Below are 15,212 nucleotides of genomic sequence, written 5' to 3' on the forward strand. Positions count from 1 at the left end.
GTCAGACTCCAGTCCTAGAAGGTTTGGTATTTCAATTATCTATTGCTATTTCACAGGCCACGGAAAATCTTTTTTTTTTTTCCTTCAGCATAAGCTCTATGCCCAATGTAGGGCTTGAATTCATGACCCTGAGATCAAGAGTTGCATACTCAACCCATTAAGCCAGCCAGATGTCCTGCTACTGCAAATCTTAATGGCTTAAAACAACGATTTATTATCTCTTACCATTCCAAGGGATGGCCAGATGCAGCTAGGCAGTTCTTCCACAGGATGTTTGCTGGGTCACTGGTAAATTCAACTGGGAGCTCATCTGGGACTGGAACCACTGGGGGCTGGCTGGGCCTTACTCTCCTGAGAGTAAGTTGGACTTCTTGCTCAATAACGACACCACCTCAGAAAGGAACAGCAGCATGGGCATCCAGAAATGGGAAGCATTGTTGGTGGTGTTAACCTTAAAAATAAAGCTGCCAATGGGGCACGTGGGTGGCTCGGTAGGTTAAGGCATCCGACTTGGGCTTCAGGTCATGTTCTGGCTGTGAGCCCGGCATCTGGCTCTGTGCTGACCGCTCTGAGCCTGGAGCCTGCTCAAGATTCTGTGTCTCCCTCTCCCTCTGTCCCTCCCCTGCTCACACTCTGTCTCCCTGACCCTCTCTCTCTCCAAAGTAAATAAACATTTTTTTTTTAAAAAAGATGTAGTATTTATCTATCTCTCAAAAATGAATAAATGTTAAATTTTTTTTTAAATAAAGCTTCCAATTATTTTACCAACAACAACAACAAATGCGGTTTGGTTGTTGTTTCTGGAATAGCAGAGAATTACAACCTGAGAAAAGCAAACTATGACGAAACCATGGGCAAATCCACAGACTAAAGAAGAAGAATGCTCTTTTATAGAGAAAAGGGGCTGTTATAAACAAAAAGTCCATTGGGGTAAACTGGAGTTCCAAGTATAGTGGCTTTTCATTGGCCGAGCTGTGACTGTCTCTCATTGGCTGGGCTGTTGTGGAGGGAAGAGGAAAGCCAGAGAATGGATAGGGAAGTAGTATCCAGGTGCAAAGCCTATCTCTTCCGGTTGAGTCTGCAATTGACCACAGGTGAGGGGGCACAAGAGCTCCCCGTCCAGGTCTCCTGATTTAATTTCATTTATTTATTTATTTATTTAGTTAGTTAGTTAGTTAGTTAGTTAGTTAGTTAGTTAGTTTTGCTTTGTTTTGGTTTTTTTTAATGTAGGCTCCAGGCCCAAGGTGGGGGCTTAAACTCACAACCCTAAGATCAGAGTCACATGTTCTACTGACTGAGCCGGCCAGGTGCCCCTCCTGATTCCATTTTAAACAAGATTTCCCTTTATTAATTTTCACAATGGCTGTCTTTGGAGGCAATTTCCCTTAGTTGGAAAGAAAACTAGTCTTTTCTTCCAGATGCCAGACTTTACAGTCATCTTTATGTAGGTCAATGATGGAAGAGGACAGGTGGTTGGTGATGCCTATGGGAGAGGCTGAGCATTTGTAGGGAAATCCAAAATAGTCACTAACTGCCAAGGCTGTCAGAAAGTGGGTGAATGAAAGGAACACAGAGGCAGGAGAATGGTAGGGAGGTCAAGGCTGAGGTTTAGGACTGAGCTCCTAGATGGGGGAGGAGCCAGAACTCCCCCTACATGTGTCACAGAGGTGAGCTGATGACAGTCACTTCAGGATGAACATCCATAATCTGATTTTATTGAGGGGGGAGGGGAGAAGAAGCATCTGGAGACATTGTCCCCTATTCTGACCTGCCTAGGAGACCACAGGTCTCACCCCTCCCCAACCCCTAGGGATGGATCTGGTCCTCTCAGACCCTGTAATTATTTCTGAGCTAACTCTCCCATTTAGGACAAGACAATTCCCTGAGTTTCAATTGCCTCCAGTTAAAGAATAAGGATATCTGTCCAGTTTCTCCTGCTAATAAATATTTGAACAGCAGTTTGTTAATTTTTCTTACTGCGACAGATCAATTGCTATTTTACATTACACTCAACTTCTATTAGTTTAGGATTTACTTCCTCAGTGATACCACCAGCATTGGGCTTGAATAATACATTTTACCCTAGACAAGCTCATTAAATTCTTGAAGGTGAGTAGACAAAAGGGAGGGAGAACCAGCCCTAATTTTACAGTTTTGAGGGTATCTATTTAAATTCACTAGGGGAGTGACAAGCAGGGTAGGGGCCAGGAAGTGCTAGATAATGAAGAATAGAAACTACTGGAAGGACAATCCTGTTGGGCCTCAGGCCACCAAAACTAGCCCTTTCCCAGAGCCAACCCCACCCCCAGGTTGGCTTCTGATACCCCTAAAGTGTTCAAGGCTTGGCCATGACCCAAATAGGACTCCCATTTCCCAATCTGTTCCTCATCTTCCTACTTTCTGACAATTAAATCATATTTTTTAGGGTCTCATTTTGCTTCTTAGAACTGACATTCAGCCCTACTGAGGGTGGCAAGTTTTTCTCATCTGTAAACAGAGGATTTTACGATGGTTATCGTGTTCACACTGTTCATCATTATCATTGTAAATATCATGCTATCACTGACCCAAGGGCTACATTCCTCTTTTCAGACTCCTTTGTCTGAAAAGACAAAGGTGCACTTGGGGTGCACCTCATTGGTGACTGTGGCACCCTGTATTGAGAACACCTCTAGCCCAGAAGTCAACTGCCCCCCCACTCCTCTCTGACTCCAGACCCTGCCCCTGATGGCTTGATTCCCCCCTTTCATTCCTACAAGGAATATAGTACATACCCCACATACCCATTATAGGGCTGAAAAACCTAAAGAATTTGCATAGGAAGTAGGAAGAATTAAAGAGTCGAATGTTTGGGTTTTAGAAATGCAGTTTATGATCATATTCTTATTTTCCTGCAAGACTTCAGACTCTCAGATCTCACTTTCTAGGTAGGGTCTGATCTTAACCCTTCAGCTTGATACTCAGCTCTGCTGAAGAAGGCAAAATAACATGCCCAAGGTCACGGGTAAAAAAAGGAAGACAGTAGGGAAACTTCAAAGTAACAGGATTGGATTTCTTTACAAAAAGGACCCATGCTTCCTCAGTTAGCCATCCTTCCCCAGATCAGTTCCAAAAGCTACTGAAATTAAATCCCCACAACCTAAGAGCTGGTAGAACATGAGTCACCAGTACAGATTCCCTTTGCATTTATGGTCATTTTCCCTGTGTGTCTTTATGTTCTTTCTTTCAGGAGCCTCGATTGGGCCCATCCCAACCAACCAGAAAGGTTATGATCATGTTTTATCTCAAAAGAAAAGGGCATAGGGCCTCGGTTTCTGACCTCCCAGGTAACTCCTGGCCCATATGCAAATTTTCCCAACTCATCCCCAGCTTCAGCTTTGCAAACCAAGGGTTAACTTTGAGGGGCATATTTATGCATATGCATATTTATGCATATTTAAGGCATAATGTCCTTCGTAGCACAATTCCCCAGACTTAAGAGGTACCAACTTCATTATAACTGCACATTTCAGAGGGAAGCTTCTGGAAGAGTCCAAGAGACTCTGCTACATTTGGATAGGGAAGTGACTAAATTATTTTATGTCCCAGAACACCTAACATCCCACTTTATGACTACTTGGAAAGCCAAGAGGGATAAATGCAGGGCAGTGCTCATAGGGACCAGAACTTGAACCGTGGTAACACAGGTACATTTTCCCCCTCTTCGGGCCCAATCTTTCTCTTTCCTCTTTTCTTTGGTCAGCTTGCTCCTGCTCCTATTTTCATATAATGTCCACATGCCACCTAAGTTTGTTTGCATTCCCTCAGCAGCAGACCTTGAAACAAGGATCCAAGTGCAAGCAGTTTACTTGAGAGGCACACCAACAAATGCTGGTCAGGGAGTGGAAAGTGAGAGAAAGGAAGGGAAAGAAGCATGATCAGCCAGTTACTATTGTGCAACAGGATCTCAATCCTACCAGAAAACTCTGGATATGGTGTAGAACATGAGTCAGAGTTAACCCACCCAAGGAGTAAGAGCACTGCAGAATTCATCCCTCAATTGCAATCAGTCATTGGTAGAGGACTGCACCCTGGGCATTCACCCTCTGGTACTCTGGCTTTTCCTGTATGCCTGTGACCATGCCTTCAGCAGAAAGCAGCCAGATAAAAGGCAGGAGGTGACAGGTCCCAGGAGTTTGTACTAAACAGTGTTCAGGGTGTCGAGCAGGGGATCTCACAGTTATGGACGGTGCACCAGTCATGGCTGCCCCCTTGCCCCAGCCAAATACTATGTAAATTTTCATCACTAGGGCTTGCCCTTTGTCATGGCTGAATTATGTCCTCCTAAACTTTGTATGTTGAAGCCCTAGACCCCAGTTCCTTAGAAAGTGATTGTATTTGGAGAAAGGGTCTTTGAAGAGGTGATTAAGTTAAAATGAGGCTGTTTGCATGAGCTCTAATCCAATCTGACTGGTGTCCTTGTAAGAGGAAATTTGGGCACACCCAGGGATGTACACACACAGAGAAAAGACCATGTGAGGACACAGAGAGAAGGTGGCCACCTACAAGCCAGAGAGAGAGGCCTCAGGAGAAATGAACCCTGCCAGTGCCTTGAACTTTAACTTCTAGCCTCCAGAACGTGAGAAATAAATTTCTGTTGTTTAAGCCACCCAGTCTGTGGAACTTTGCTATGGTAGCGCAAGCAAACTAATTCACCCTTTTCTGTTTCTGTTTCTCCACCTGCAGACTTGCCTCTGGTTGGCCCAGTTCATCTTTTCAAGCCAGGCCACAGGCCAGAAGTGACTGAGCCATCTTTGGGTGAGGTGTCCATCTCAGTCCAATCAGCTGTGGGGGGAAGCAGGGCCACATGGCCTGCACTGTGCGTGAGGACAGATCTCTGCAAAGGGGGCATCATTGGGGAAGGCACCCCAAAGTTATCTGTACCTTGGCCTTCTGAGATGGTTCCAAGCTGAGGTGACCAGTCATCCATGTGTTTGCTCTAATCTGGGGCATCTCCAGCCACTGGAGATCTATTCATCCTAGAAACAGATCATCCAAGCAAATAAGCCAAAACAAGGCTGACCATCTAAACACTGCTTCAGACAACCCACACCTCAGGCCACATGTTGGCTAGTTGCCTAGCTCAAGGACTGTGATCATGGGGCTGAAACAGAAGTTGAGAAGCACAGCTCGCCTTGTCTGGAAACCAGCAGGATGTGAAGCTGACAGTTAATTAGATTAATTAGGAAACCATGCCTTAAAATGTAACGTTGTTTTCATGAGCTTTTAAAGCCTATCAAAATGTTTGCTGAGCTTTATGGCTGGTAATTAACAACCTTGTAAAAATATACAAAGAAACAAGGAGATAGATGTCAGGGAGCTAATGAATGTGACAGCTGCCAGACACACAGACAGAGTCTTGTTCTGGTCTTCCTACAGCGGAGTTCGAATTCCAACTCTCCTTCAGCTTGCTATGGCCTCAAACAAGTTCCTGACCCTCTCTGGTGTCATATGCTTCTCCAGTGAGAAAGTGTGATGACTGCTAAGCCCCACACCAGCTACATTTCTTGGCCTTTCCCTTTCTTGTACCTCCCAGCACAGTCCTGCAGGCTCCACTGCTCTGAGGGCTATTCAATCATCAAGGCCTAAGTGTCCACACAATAGGTAGGATTCTAGTATCTCAGGGAGATCCTCAGCATCGCACTCCATAGAAGCGGACGTACAAACCTTTTGTGGCCAAAGGTCCACTCAACCTTCTTTGGCAACAAGTTTTTCCTTTGGTAGCTCTGTCCCTCCTGGATCTCAGTCCCCGTGCTTTAGACAAAGTTGATTCCACCTTGGCGCTAGGGGTGGGCTTTTGCCTCAGCTATAGAAATCAGAGCATCTCAATCCCCTGACCACAGTGTTTTATTCAGGGAGAGCCAGCTGACCCAATCAGAGCCAACGAGGTACAACAGAGACGCTCTCTGTTCAATTCCCCTGGAATGATTTAGGCTTAGGATTGTTGACGGCTATCATGGCACGTGTGAACTGCCAATCCAGCATGGAGGAAGGCTGAGCCATATGATGGAAAGACACCAAATTATAGTATCACTGTTTGGACCCCCAAGTTTAGCCATGTCTTAAATTTACCATTGGACTTTTTGATTGCATGAACCAAAAAGTTCCTTTTATTTAAGCCATTTTAAGGTGAGTTTTCTATCAGTTGCCCAAGAGTTCTAACAGTTATATGGTGTGTTTGTGAAAATAGGGGTGTGTGGGTGTTTCTAAACGAAGTTAGAAAAATAGGGGGAAAAGGAAAAAATTTTAAAGTGAAAGCACATGCTAGAATTTGCACATGTTGTTTCCTGTGTGTAAAATGTCATTTGTCCTCTTTTTCTCTTTGAGAATTCCTATTTATCTTCTCAAAGCCCATCTCGATGGCATTGCCTCTTTCTCAGCTTCCGAGGCAGGCAGTCACTCCTTCCTCTGTGCCCTTGTGTTGGGTTGCTGCGTGAAGTTTCTCCATATACCTTTAACTCGGGGACCCTCCATAACCGGACTGGAATGGATACATAAGACTGCTACTTGTACCTGACTCAAATTGTGAGAAGGAACAGAGGAAAAAAACCTTCAACTGGTGTTGACAAGATTCATTATAGTACCCAATTTGCATGATAAATTCCCAGAAAAAGTTGGCTTGAATAATTGGTAGGTTCATTTCTGGAAGATAATGAGGGTCATGGAATCTATTGGGTTTCCTTTTTTGATTTTACCATCAGGGGACCCAAAACTAAATCCAATTCTCTTGTTGAAGTCACCAGTAACCTTCATGTTGCTAAATCCAATGGTCAATCCTCATTTTTCACCTTACTTATCCTATCAGTATCACTGGACATAGAGGACCATTCTCTCTTTCTTTATCTGGCTCCCGGGACCATTTAAGCTCTTGGTTTCCCTCCCATATCACTGGCAACTTCTCAGTCTTTGTTGATTTTGCCTCATCTCCCCAACCTCTAAACATGGGAAGGTCACAGGGTTTGGCCCTTTGTCATGTTCTCATCTCTGTGACATCACCTTCATTGGCAATCTAATCTCACTTTAAAGACCATCCCCTTGATGATCATGCCCAAATCTATATCTATAGCTGGGGTCTTTCTCCTAAATTTTGAACATGTTCAACTGCCAATTTTACATCTCATCTTAGACTCCTGTATTAGTCAACTTGGGCTGCCATAACTAGATACCACAGACTGCCAGCTTAAACAACATATATTTATTTTCTTCCAGTTCTGGAGGCTGAAGTCCAAGATCAAGGTGCCAGCAGGGTTGGTTTCTGATGAGACCTCTCTTCCTGGCTTATACATAGTCACCTTCTTGCTACGTCCTCAAATGGTATTTCCTGTGTGTGTGTAAGGAGCGAGATCTCTGGGTGTCTCTTCCTCTTCTTATAAGGACACCAGTCTGCTGGATTAAGGCCCTATCCTTTTGACCTCATTTAACCTTAATTACTTCCTTAAAGTCCCTATCTCCAATACAGTCACAATGAGCGTGGATTTTAGGGGCACCTGGCTGGCTCAATTGTTACAGCATGTGACTCTTGATCTCAAAGTTGTGAGTTCAAGCCCCATGTTGGGTGTCGAGCTCACTTAAAAACAAAAACAAAACATGGATTTGGGGGCACCTGGATGGCTCAGCCAGTTAAGCATCAGACTCTTGGTTTCAGCTGAGGTCATGATCTCACAGTTTGTGGGATCAAGCCCCAGTGCAGAGCCTGCCTGGGATTCTCTCTCCCCCCCTACCACTTGCATGCGCGCTCTCTCTCTCTCTCTCTCTCTCTGTCTCTCTGTCTCTCTCTCAAAAGAAAGAAATAAACTTAAAAAAACATGGATTTTAAGGGGGCAAAGTTCAGTCTATATAATTATATCCAATAGGCATCTCAAATGAAGCACATCCAAGACTAAGGTCTTTATCCTCAAACCTATTCCACCCACATCCTTCCCCATCTCAGAAAATGAAAACTTCCCCCTTTCGGTTACTCAGACCAAAACCCTCGGGGGAATCCTTGACTCCTTTCTCTTTTTTTCATAACCCCTCCTCTAATCCATCAGCAAACCCTATGGCCTCTACTTTAAAATATAAAATACATCCTGACACCTCCTCACTGCTCCCACTTTATTCCAAACTACCTTCATCTCTTTCCTGGATCATGACAATGTTCTCCTAAATGCTTTTCCTGCTCCTGCCCTTCTCACCCTCCAGTCTATTTTACTCGTAGTCTCCAAAGACATTTCTTATAAGCCATAAGTCATATTGTGCCTTCCTCTGCTCCTGCAGTGGCACCATCATGCTTGGAGTAAAAGCCAAAGTACTATGTGGCCTACAAGGCCCCACATGGTCTGTCCTTTTGTTACCTCTTTGACTTTCTCTACTACTGAGTGACTTGCCTTCATGCAAAGATGATGACTAGTGATCAAAGATGATGACTAGTCACAGGAGTGGGTGAGGTCACTCAGGGCAAGGGAAGTTAAGTGAGGAGAGGAGAGGAGAGGAGAGGAGAGGAGAGGAGAGGAGAGGAGAGGGGAGGGGAGGGGAGGGGAGGAGAGGGGAGGAGGGAGAGAGGAGTGATGAGGGGAGGGGAGAGGAGAGGGAACAGGGAAGAGGTTGGGGTAGCGAGATGGACAAGGGGTAGCGAGAGGACAAGGAGAGGAGCCAGCAGAGGCGGGTCCACCAAAGCCAAGGAGAGAGATGTCTCCAGAAGGAACAATCTCTTACTAAGGGACCCCAAGGCTGAACATCTCATCCTTAATTTCCCTTTCATGCTGTTAAAAATTTTAAACCTTTTTAAATGATGAGCAATTTGTCAGCAAAGCAGTTGGCACCCAAGTCCGCTAAGGAGAAAAAATATTAGCATCTTTCAACTGGTCATTTTTTTCCCCTTTTCAGCATAAGCAGGCCAGAACTAGTATCCATTATTAATAGATGCATGTTTTATTAAAGGTATAAAGACCAAAGATTTGCAACTTTAATAATCCAGATTCTTATTTTAAATTCTCCAACATTATTATTTATTGATCAGCTAAGAATGTTTCTTTTGCAATCGCCAATCTGCCAATTCCTGGAGGGAAACAGAAGCTGTGGAATTAGGGGAGCTATAGCACTGACACCTACTTACTCAAGGACGGGCAACAAAACTCCCACAAAATGAGCACCCCCTCTGTGCTGGGCCCTGGGCAAGACACGGTGCGTAGGAAGCAGGATGGCAAAGACACAACACTTCCCTAATTGGGGAGACAGAAAAATAATCAATATATGGACCCAATGCAGTAATTTAGGTGTGTATGGGAAATACAGTTGAGTGGTTAAAAGCTTTTCTCTGGCATTAGGAAGGTTTAAGTCTCAGGGCCACAATTTACGTTGTGTGATCTTGGTCATGATACCTTTCCTCTGTGAGCCTCAGTTTCCTCATCCGTAAATTGGGGATGATACAGGTTTATCGTGAAGATTAACTACAATAATGATGCAAATAGCTTGGTCGGCATGGTGTTCAGCACATAGCGAGCCCTTGTGAAATGGTAGCTAAGGCAGTGGTGGTAGTGATATTAAAAGTGTCAGGGGCCCACACCCTGGGCATTGATTTTTCCTGGAGCCCCACATTGGATGTAGAGATTAGTTAAAAATAAAATCTTTTTTAAAAAGTACCATCTTAACCATTTTTTTTAAGATTTTTTTTTAAAGCAATCTTTACACCCAACGTGGGGCTCGAATTCATGACCCAGAGATCACGAGTCACGTGCTCTACCAACTGAGTCAGCCAGCCATCCCTATCTTAACCATTTTTAAGTGTACAATTCAGTGGTATTAACTATATTCATATTGTTGTGCAAAAGATCTCTAAAACTTTTTCATTTTGCAAAATTGAAACTCTCTATCCATCAAACAACAACTCCCCATTTTGCCCTTCCTCAAGCCCTGAGGAACTACCATTCTACTCTGTTTCTAGGAGTCTGACTACTTTAGTTATTTATTTTTAAGTTTATTTTATTTATTTATTTTGAGACAGAGACAGACAGAGAGAGGAGAAAGAATCCTCTCCTCTCTCCATGCTGGTAGGCTCCACACTGGCAGCATGGAGCCCTTTGTGGGGCTCAAACCCACGAACCATGACATCATGACCTGAGCCAAAACCAAGAGTCAGACGCTTAACCAACTGAGCCACCCAGCTGCCCCTAGCTTGGAGAGTTTTAAGCAAGGATGTGACTCAATTCGGTCTGTGATTTAGAGCAATTGCTCTGGGGGACCAGTGTGTTTCTAGAATGAAGCGGAGGGCATAAAGTGGCAACAGGAAGACCAGAGAGGGACTAGTGCAGTTGTCCAGGCAAGATGATGGTGACCTGGCCTCAGGTGTGGCAGGGAGCTTGGATTCCAGAGACATTGTCAAGGTGGAATTGACGGGATTTGATACAGGTAAAAGATATTGGTCCTAACTTTGGAAATCCAGAGGTGCCCCAGGTCTTTCCAGCCCCACCCAGACCCAGAAAGAGGAGAAAAAGAGGGGACCCGGCTGGTCTCCTTCATCCTAGCTGGCTATGTGGGCAGCTGAGGGAACACAGCCCCAAGGGTAGAGCTGCCTGTGGTTCACCGTGTGATCCTGGAGAAGCCAGTGCCCTCTCTGGTCCTCAGTTTCCCCATGTGTAAAGGGAAAGAGTAAAGCAGTGGTACTACTGTAAATGATGATGATGATGATGATGATGATGGTGATGGTACAGGTGGTGGAGGTGGTGGCCAACTCTTCTTGAGGGTTTACTTTCTGCCAGGCACTTGCGTAAGTGCTGTACAAGCATTAGTGCATTAATGCAATTAATTCTATCAATACTACCATTATCCCCATTGCACAGATGAGGAAATTATGGCGCATCACTTGCCTGAGGTCACAGTGATAACAGGCAGAGCTGGAATCAAAATTCAAGCAGTTTGGCTCCAGACCATTCCAGGGAATCACTTGGAGAGCTTTACAATATCAGATTGGGGCACCTGGCTGGCTCAGTCGGTAGAGTATGGGACTCTTGATCTCGGGGTTGTAAGTTTGAGACCCACGTTGCGTGTAGAGATTGCTTAAAAATAAAATCTTTTTAAAAAATAAAATAAAGAATTAAATATCAGATTCCTGGATCCACCCTAGACCTGCTAGATTGGAGCCTCTAGTGTGACTCCAGACGTCAATTGCTAAGACACTCTCAGGGCTAAAGGTGAGGCTTGATACTGAGGGTTCTGTGGCAACAGGCAATGTCTGAGTCTGACCTGAGACAGAGTGGAGCATGACTCTCCCCCACCTTCCCTCAGCACTGATTTTCCTTGGATCCAGGGGTGAGTGGCCCTGTTGGAGACAAGCTCAAAAGGGGCATCCAGGTCATTCTCACGCTTTCTCCCAGTCCCCCAGAGGAAGCAACCTCCAACCTCCCAACTCCTCCAGTCCTCCAGAGAAGGTCCCTGCAGGATATGAGGGAACATAGATGACAAATGATCCCAAGAAAAGACACTCGACCTCTCCAGTAACCTAGGAAATAAAAATGAAAACGACAAAAAGATGCCCTGGAAGGTTCTCAAGAGGGAACGAATGCAGTCAGATGCTTTCTTAATCAAACTCACCCCTGCTCCATTTGGAACTTGGATGCACTTGAGTACTCTCAAGATCTAAATTACTCCTTTTGGTGGGGGGGTACATACCATCAGGACAACATTAGGTCTGCAAATGTCTTGGCATTTGGTTATTTTTAAATTTTTTTTAACGTTTTTTATTTATTTTTGAGACAGAGAGAGACAGAGCATGAACGGGGGAGGGGCAGAGAGAGAAGGAGACACAGAATCGGAAGCAGGCTCCAGGCTCTGAGCCATCAGCCCAGAGCCCGACGCAGGGCTCGAACTCACAGACCAAGAGATCACGACCTGAGCTGAAGTCGGCCGCTTAACCGACTGAGCCACCCAGGCGCCCCGGCATTTGGTTATTTTTAAAAAGGCATTTGAGGGGCGCCTGGGTGGCTCAGTCAGTTAAGTGCCCGACTTCTGCTCAGGTCATGATCTCACGGTTCGTGGGTTCGAGCCTCATGTCGGGCTCTGCTGACAGCTCGGAGCCTGGAGCCTGCTTCAGATTCTGTGTCTCCCTCTCTCTCTGACCCTCCCCGTTCATGCTCTGTCTTTCTCTCTCTCTCTCTCTCTCTCTAAAATAAACATTAAAAAAAATTTTTTAAAAAGGCATTTGACATACTGTCAAACTAGATACCAACAACCAGTAATCACTAATCACTTTTTGAATTTTTAATCTTAAAAAAGGGTTCAAAAATACCACTCTCTGTGTTGAGGATAAATCTCACAGACACAGCAAATGAGCAAAAGAAGCCAGAAACACACACACAAAACTAGATACCAGGTGATTGCATTTATAAGAAATTCAAGAATAGACAAAACCAATCTTTGGTGACATAAGTCAGAATAATGGTTCACTTTGAGGTATTGACTGTGAAGGAAACTTCTGGGGGGGGGGGTGGTGCTGGAAATATTCTGTGTCTTGACCTAGGTGGGGATTATGTGGGTCTACACAAAGTAAAAATTCATTGGGTCATACATTTATAATGTATGTACTTTACTGTGTACAACCATACCTTAATAAAAATGCTTTGAAGAGCTAGATGATTATATCTTTGTGGTATGCATGTCTTTCACTGAAATTCAGATGGTGACTCAACAGTGATTGAGTGCCTACAGTGTGCATGGACATCCAAAGCAAGTGGCAGGGATGCAAGGGTAGGTAAGGGTTTGGCTTTCTCCCCACAAGGAGCGGGCACGTGGCTCTGGACTTAGAACAAGGAACACAGCTGGAGGGGGTTTCCCAGGGCCAGCCATGTTTGATGCCATTGCGACCCCTCTTCCCACACACACACACCCCAGAGGAGCCAAGACTAGGCCTGGAGAGCCTGCTTCATCAGGCAACTGGATCTGTCAGAAGAGAGCCAGATGCAAGAGGCCAGGATGGGCAGGGACTTTGGGATGGGAATAGATGAAGCATAGTTAACAGATGCCCTGGCCACAGGAATCTGTCTGGATCAAAGACAATGGGTCTGGCCCATGGGGCAAGGGTGAGGACAGAGTCAGCAGAAAGGAGCATGAGAAAGGACATCAGGTCAGGCTGGACAATAGCTCACAGATAACAGGATTCTCACCTCTTAGTGGGACTACGTGCCAGGAGGCATGGGCTCATAGTGGGGATAGGAGGCTGGATGAAAGATGTTCAGCCACCCAGACAGAAACCAGAGATATTCAGTTCCTGTTCAAGATTGCACAGCAAGTCATTAACTGATCCAGGTCAAAACTCCACATGTTCTATACCCCCACGGGCTTCTTCCCACCTCTCTAGCAATACCCCAAGATCATTTCTTTTTTCTTTTAATTTTTCTGTTTATCTATTTTGAGAGAGAGAGCAAAAGAGAACAAGTGGGGGAGGGGCAGAGAGAGGGAGAGAGACTCCTGATGTGGGGCTCGAACTCAAGAACTGGGAGATCATGACCTGAGCCTAAATCAAGTCAGAGCTCAACTGACTGAGCCATCCACATGCCCCTCCCAAGATTATTTCTATTTCCCCCTCTGGACGCTCCACGTTCTATATACCCCGTGTTTTCAGCTTAAAAAACAAAACAAAACAAAAACTTACTTTCAATTCTATGACAACTTACATCATCTTGAAAGTGCAAAAAAAAAAAAAAAAAAAATCCCACACCACCCACATTTGATACAGATCTTTGCAGTATTGGGAAGTATAAACAAACCAAAAGAGCGATAATTAGTTCTACATTCAAGCAAGGTTTATGGAACGTGAACCGTTTGGGTAATCGGTTGGGGTGGTGCCATGAAGTGGTAATTAATTTGTTTTTTCCTTAAAATGTTTTACTTAATTAAGGGAGGTGCTGATTTATATACACCCATCCCCTGGGGATGGTTTGTAAGGCAAGAGAAAATTCCGACTGTCTCCTTGCCACGTTTCTCATCGAATTATTTCATTACATTCAGATACACTTTTGTAACACTGATTGTGACAGATCCTGGAGTTATGAGCTCATAAATCCTGGGGGAGAGCTGGAGATGTACACTTAATGGGAAATGTTCTCATAATCAAAAGAATATTTCAAGCTGTGACAATGCAGGCCAAGAGAGGGAGAGGGAGTGCTTTCTCTTCAAAGAATAACGGGATGCTGAAACCAACCTAGCACCTGCAGCTTTGTCTCCTTCTGAGTCAGCTGGGCTCCTAAATCCCAGCTTGCAGAGGGTGGAAGTCAGGAGGAGTTGGATCTAGTTCTGGCTCCACCATAACTTACTTTGAGCTGATGTTTCATTTATTCAACATATATTTAATGATCACCTACAATGTGGTAGACACTGAGTTACATGCTGAAAATGCAGTGGTGAACAAGACAGGCTTGTTTCCTACCTTCAACAGAACTTGGAGTCTAATGGGAAAAATAACACACACATAAAAGAATAAATAGCTGATAAGCATAATTCTACCTTATGATCTAGCAATCCATTCTCAGTCATACCCCCAAGAGAAATGAGTGTGTATCTGTCAAAAGATATGCATAGGGGCGTCTGTGTGGCTCAGTCGGTTAAGCATCCGACTTCGGCTCAGGTCATGATCTCGCGGTCCGTGAGTTCGAGCCCCACGTCAGGCTCTGTGCTGACAGTTCAGAGCCTGGAGCCTGTTTCGGATTCTGTGTCTCCCTCTCTCTCTGCCCCTGCCCCGTTCATGCTGTCTCTCCCTGTCTCAAAAGATAAATAAATAAATGTTAAAAAAAAAAGATATGCATAAAAATGTTCATAGCAGGGGTGGCTGGGTGGCTCAGTCGGGAGAGTGACCAACTTCAGCTCAGGTCACAGTCTCATGGTTTGTGGGTTCGAGCCCCGTGTTGGGCTCTGTGCTGACAGCTTAGAGCCCGGAATCTGTTTCGGATTCTGTGTCTCCCTCTCTTTGTGCCCCTCCCCTGCTCACACTCTGTCTCTCAAAAAAAAAAAAAAAAAAAAAAAAAAAAGAAAGAAAGAAAGAAAAGAAAAGTGAATAAACATTAGAGAAAAAATGTTCATAGAAGCATTATGCAAAAGCTCCAAATCAGGAACAACCATCAGGTCCATCATCAGAAAAATGGATAAATAAATTGTGGTTTATTTATTTAAAAATTTTTAATGTTTATTCATTTTTTGAGAGAGAG

This window comes from Panthera pardus, unplaced genomic scaffold, assembly GCF_024362965.1.
Source record: "Panthera pardus isolate Hobbes unplaced genomic scaffold, ASM2436296v1 HiC_scaffold_25, whole genome shotgun sequence".
NCBI lineage: Eukaryota > Metazoa > Chordata > Mammalia > Carnivora > Felidae > Panthera > Panthera pardus.